The sequence below is a fragment of the Molossus molossus genome, unplaced genomic scaffold, assembly GCF_014108415.1.
Source record: "Molossus molossus isolate mMolMol1 unplaced genomic scaffold, mMolMol1.p scaffold_m16_p_14, whole genome shotgun sequence".
Classification (NCBI taxonomy): Eukaryota; Metazoa; Chordata; class Mammalia; order Chiroptera; family Molossidae; genus Molossus; species Molossus molossus.
In genome coordinates this window covers 29,226,441-29,232,658 of record NW_023425349.1, presented here as the reverse complement: position 1 = coordinate 29,232,658, position 6,218 = coordinate 29,226,441, and the positions used below count along the sequence as shown (strand labels likewise).

General features: G+C 39.4%; 1 pseudogene; it reads right to left on the bottom strand.

Moving 5' to 3' along the window:
• Positions 1 to 4,906: 4,906 nt before the first annotated feature.
• On the bottom strand, positions 4,907 to 5,520 carry LOC118629840 (annotated as a pseudogene).
• Between the last annotated feature and the right edge of the window lie 698 nt (positions 5,521 to 6,218).

The following is a 6,218-nucleotide window of genomic DNA, read 5'->3' as shown; positions in this document are numbered from 1 at the left end:
TAATCTTTAGGGAAAAGCAAACCAAAAGCACAATGAGATACCATTTCACACTGATAGGATGGGTACTATTAAAAAAATATATACAAAAATAATAAGTGTTGATAAAGATGTAGAGAAATTGGAATGGAACATAAAATAGCATAGCCACTACAAAAACCAATATGGTAGTTCCTCAAAAAGTTACAAATACAACTCCCATATGGTTCAGCAATTCTACTTCTGGGTAAATACCCCAAAGAATTGAAAGCAGGATCTCAAAGAGATGTTCGTACACCCATGTTCATAGCAGTATTAATTATTCATAATGCCAAAGGTAGAAGCAACCCAAGTGTCTATGAATGGATGAATGATTAAACCAAATGAGATATATACATAGAATGTAATATTATTTAGCTTTAAAATGGGAGGAAATTCTGACACATGCTACAACATGGATGAACCTTAAGGATGTTATGTTACTTGGAATAAGACAGCCACAAAAAAACAAATATCATATGACTCCATTTATATGAGGTAACTAGAGTAGTCAAATTCATAAAGACAGAAGTAGAATGGTGGTTGCCAGGAGTGGGGAGGAGGAATGAAGTTGTTTAATGGGTATAGAGTTTCAGTTTTGCAAGGTGAAATCATTCTCAAGATTGGTTGCATAGCAATGTGGATGTACTTAACACTACAGAACTGAACAAGTAAAAGTGGTTAAATGGTAAAGTTTATGTTATGTATGTTTTACTAAATTTAAAAAATATTATAATGGAAAATAAACACAAAGGAGGCAGAGCGCTCTACTTTCTTACATTTCCTGTATATCTTAGGTCTAATAACTCTAGGATTACAGATAATCCTCAGGACTAGTAGGAGAATTAATGGTCTTATCTTTTATAGGCCTATCCCTGATAATTTCATGCTCCTTTCCTCAATTTACTATTATGGGAAATCTGTCTTCCACTCTCACTAAAATGCAAACTCCAAGAAAGTAGGACTAAAGTCTCAGTCATCTTTATATGCTACACATTACACAACACTTTGCTCACTGGATATGATCGCTTCTTAAATTTTTATGGAGATGGGTATTATTCTTTGCCAGAAACTGGATGAGAGCTAAGATTTTAATTATGGGCAAGACCCAGTGTCTGCTCTCAAAGAGCCTGCAGTCTAATGGGGATTACTGACAACCAAACTGACAAGTACAAAACACTGTGAGAGCTGACGGTTTTAGTACAGAATGCTGTTGAGCATGGTGGAGGAAATCTAAGATTTGTGGAAGCTTTCAGGATGGAGAACATATGGAGATTCAGGGAGAGGGGCTTGCTCAGAGAGCATGGAAACTCATCACCCCTTCCCCCTTCCCGTGCCCTGTGTGTCTCGTCCATCTGACTGTTTCTGATCTATATCCTTTTATAGCAAACCAGTAATCTAATATTGAAGCAGAAAAACATAATAAAAAGCAAAAAGAAAGAAACGTCACCAGACAAGTATCAGTGAATGAAATTAAACAACTTTTAAAACTTATATTAGGACAAAGACAATTGAATCAAGTAATCAGTAAAAGAAAATAGCGTAGGAAAACAGAAGAATTAATGTAAATTAAGAATAAAGAGAAAGAAGGTGAAGGGATTAGCCAAAAAACATATATTCATAACCCACAGACATAGACAACAGTGTGGTGATAGCCTGAGGGAAGAGAGGGTGGGGGCTTGGTGGACGTGGGCAAAATGGAGGAGAATGGGGACATGTGTAATAGTGTCAACAATAAAAATAAAGTAAAAAAAGAATAAAAGAAATTCAAAATAAAGATATCTCTCAAAAAAAAAAATATATATATATATATTTGTGGACTCAAATGACATTGCTTAGAGCCTGCCCTGAATGCCATTTCCCCAGCATTTGCATATTTGGACCCTGACCTACACCCTCTCATTTTGTAATTCCCCTTCCCCACCTCCCATCCTCACTCTGACCCCTATTCAAGTTTTGCTGTTTCTGTACTCATTGAAGTGCATTGCAATGTCTGTCCCTTCTATACCTACAGACAGGGAGACACAGGGAATGCAACCCTCTTGCCTGGTGGGAGCCTGCATATTGTAGACACTAATACATACTCTAGATTCTAGATTCTAGAATGATCACGTGAAAGGAAATATTTGGAACTGATACTTTATGCCATTCCTTCAACACAGAAACTGGTCCTCACCATTCACAAGCCCAAAGCCACTCTGTAGTCCCAACCAGACCCTGCCCATTTCCTGGTGTGCTACTTCTAACACTTGTGGGCATGGAAGCGTTTTTAAACTGGATTGTGGTGACGATTGGAAAGCAGTATAAAGTTACTAAAACTCATTGAACTATACACTTACAATGGATGGATCGCATGCTATGTACGTTATATCTCAAGCTGTTAGAAGTTAAAGAGAAGAGAATAACTCTGGGAGCCAATCTATAGTGTCTGGCATAGAAACATTTTTTTTATATGTGGAATTATATTTTATGTATTTTTTGCAAATTGATATTTTTATTTAATATGTACTAGAAGAGATCTCACTGCATAACACACATATTTCATAAATTTTAAACGTACTAATTTTCACTTTTTCTGTTGCTGTTGTTAATCCTCACCTGAGGATATTTTTTTCCATTGATTTTTAGACAGTGGAAGGGAGGGAGGGGAAGAGAGAGAAATATTGATGTGAGAGACACACATCGATTGGTTACCTCCTGCACACACCCCAACTGAGCAGGGATTTTTTTTTTTTTTTATTCCTCACTCGAGAACATTTCTGCATTTATCTTCAGACATAGTGGAAGGGAGAGAAGAGGGAAGACAGAAAGAGAAACATTGACGTGAGAGAGACACATCGAGTGGTTGCCACCCACACACCCTAACCGGGGCCAGGGACAAACTGCAACCAAGGCATGCGCTCTTAGCGAAAACCGAACCTGGGACTCTTCAGTCTGCAGGCCGACATTCTAACCACTGAGCCAAATCGACCAGGGCATGGGTACGGATTTCACCTGCAACCCAGGTACATGCCCTTGACCAGGAATCAAACCCTTCTGTGCAATATTTGACTCAACCCTCTAACGACTGAGCAATGCCAGCCAGGGCTAAACTTGTTCATTTAAAAAAAATTTTTTTTCTTTATTGATTTTTAGATACAGAGGAAGGGAGAGGGAGAAAGAGACAGAAACATCGATGGGAGAAAACATTGATTGGCTGCCTCCTACATGCCCCCCACTGGGTATCAGGCCCACAACCTGGGCATGTGCCCTGACCGGGATTGAGCCAGCGATCTCTTGGTGCATGGGTCAACGCTCAACCACTGAGCCACACCAGCTGGGCTAAACTTGTTCATTTTTAATACATAAATTATAACTCACTAAAGTATTGTTGGGATAAAAAGTTGAGAAAGGTAACATTGGACATTTATGTGATTTATGAAGGGGAGTACAAGACATGATAATGGGCTCAAGGAATTGATCGCATTAATCCTTTATGAAATTTAATTTTACTATGAAACTTTTGGAGTTCTTTTCACTGTGTTCTATCAGTAGTACTCATTTCACCTGATTAGTTCCATTTACAGAATCAAAGTAGAACTGAGACAATGAGAGAGAGAAAAAATCGTATGTAATGTGCTATGAAAAAGATGAAATAGAGTTAATAGTGAAAAAGCCTGTAATAGGATTAACTGCTAAGATTACACAAATTGTAGGTAGTGACAAATACAGGAAAAGAGGTATTTCTCCAGAGGGAAGTAAGGATACTTTGGAGGAAGTCTTTAGAGAGAAAAGGTGAGCTGAGAGCACTAATTAGCTATATATGACATTGGGGAAGTCATTTAATCTCTTTGGGGATGATTCCATTTTAGAGATTTTCTTGTGTGTTAAATAATAGTGTTATCTAAGCAAAGAGGGTCAGCCCACTCGACACACAGCAGAGCCAATCAGTGAACACTGAGTTCTGCAGTGGAGAAATTAAGGTACTTTATTGGCAGGGCACCAAGCTGGGAGAACTGGGAGCCAGTGCTCAAATCTGAACTCCTTGATGGTTTTTAATCAAGGGTTTTTTAAGGCAAAGATTGGGGCCCTGCCAGTGTTGCTCAATAGATTGAGCATGGACTGAGAGGTCCCTGTTCAATTCCTGGTCAGGGCATGTGCCCAGGTTACAGGCTTGATCCCCAGTAGGGGGTGGGCGGGAGGCAACCTATCGATGTTTCTCTCTCACATTGATGTTTCTATCTCTCTCTCTTCCTTTCTCTCTAAAAAAAAATCAATGAAAACGTATATTTAAAAATAAATAAAGGCAAAGATTCAGGATTAGGGGTTAGGAGCCATGGGAGAAGCTGATGGTTAGTTTTGTTGTTTTTTTTAAATTAATTAATTATTTTATCCTCACCTGAGGACATTTTTTTGCTATTTTGTTCAGATAGAGTGGCAAGGAGAGAGAGAGAAACATTGACGTGAAAGGGACACATCAAGTTGTTGCCACTCACATGACCCAACCGAGGCCAAGGACAAACTACAACCGAGGTACATGCCCCTAGCGGAAACCAAACCTGGGTCTCTCCGGACTGCAGGCCGACGCTCTAACCACTGAGCAACCGGCCAGGGCAGATTTTTTTTTTATCTTTCACAGAATTTATTTTACACCTATTATACCAAACAGCATTTTAAACACTGATGTAGAAACTCCCTAATAAGATAAAGCAAAGACAAAAGCATTTATCTTATGAGAAATGAGATACTCCATCACTTATAGTCTTCAAATCGTATTGTACTTTAACTTTCATAATTTGACAATGCATTCATGAAACAATCTTCAGATAACTAGTTTTAACAAATTAAAGAACACTTTTAGGCAGTGTTCTAAATTATTTATTAGGTCAGAATTTTACAAACATTGCTTATATTAGCGGCAAGGGTGGAGCTGGAGAGTATTGTGCCTTCTCCAAGCTGCACTGCAAGAACCAATAGTATGGTAGAACTTGTGGGTTCTTTCCAAGGCCAGGGTTCTTGGGGCCTGCAAATGTCAGCCCTCTCATCTCCCTGTGCTTGTGGACTGGTTCGGTGATCCACTGGGTGTCAGGATTCCTTCTGATAGCCTTATGGAATGAATCAATGAGGATAACCTCAAAGAGTCTATGTGTGGAATCTTCACCAACCCAGTAAGTATCCAGGACTCTCAGAGTCCCACAGTGGTGTCCAGCTCGCTTCTCAGCAACAGAATGAAGACTTGAAGCAAACCTGAGCTGGTTACCACCATGATGAGCAGGCTTGCTGTACATCGCACCCTTACGAACTGGGCATTTGTGGCTACCATGGGGCACTGGAATCCTATATATGACATAACTTTGGCTTGGCCTTGTATCCCAGCCTGGCATGCTTTATCAGGTGGGTGGGGGTGGGTCAGTGGGGGGTACCCCTGTAGAGCGCAGAGAGCTGGTGGTACTTTCTGAGAAGGAAGTGCATTATATCTGACTGCTTCTTTCGTCACAGCTCCTGGATGTACTTGTAAGCGCCCATCTTGGCTTACCTGATGGCTGCAGCAACTGACTGAAAAGTGGAGATTAGTTCTTGAGCAAGCTCGGCAGCTTTCCTTATTCTGATTAATGCGGTTCCTGATGTCATCTTTTCTGGTGCATTAATCACTATGGTTGAGTGATCTAACTGGGTTGAAGAACCAAGATTTTGCAAAAGCAATTTGAAATTGTACTTCAGTGATGTTATCTTCAAAGCAAAAAGCAGAAGCTAAATATCTTGTGACCTTTGGTATTGTTTAAGCTCTCATTGTTTTAACTAACTATATTTTTCTATTATCTGAAGCAAAATGTACCTTTAAACATTTTTTCCCCCTGGAACTTGCTTTTCAGGCAGGCCTCCAGGACATGACTAATATGTTTTCTTGTTGTTGTTGTTGTTAATTCTCATCTTAGGAAACTCTTCCCTTGATTCCCTAGATAGAAATTCGAGAGAGACACTGACTGGTTGCTTCCGGAAGGACCCCTAATGGAGCCAGGGATCAAACCTGCAACACAGGAACATATTTTCTTAATCTTTGAATCTAAAATACATGACAACCAAAGCAACTGAAACATTTAGTTAAAGCCTATACCTGTCTATATCTCAAGGTTCTAAAATTTAATACATAAACATGTTTACTGTTAACTGCTGGCTTCAAAAGAATTGAACTAATTGAGTTCAGAGCATCATGCTATTAAAGT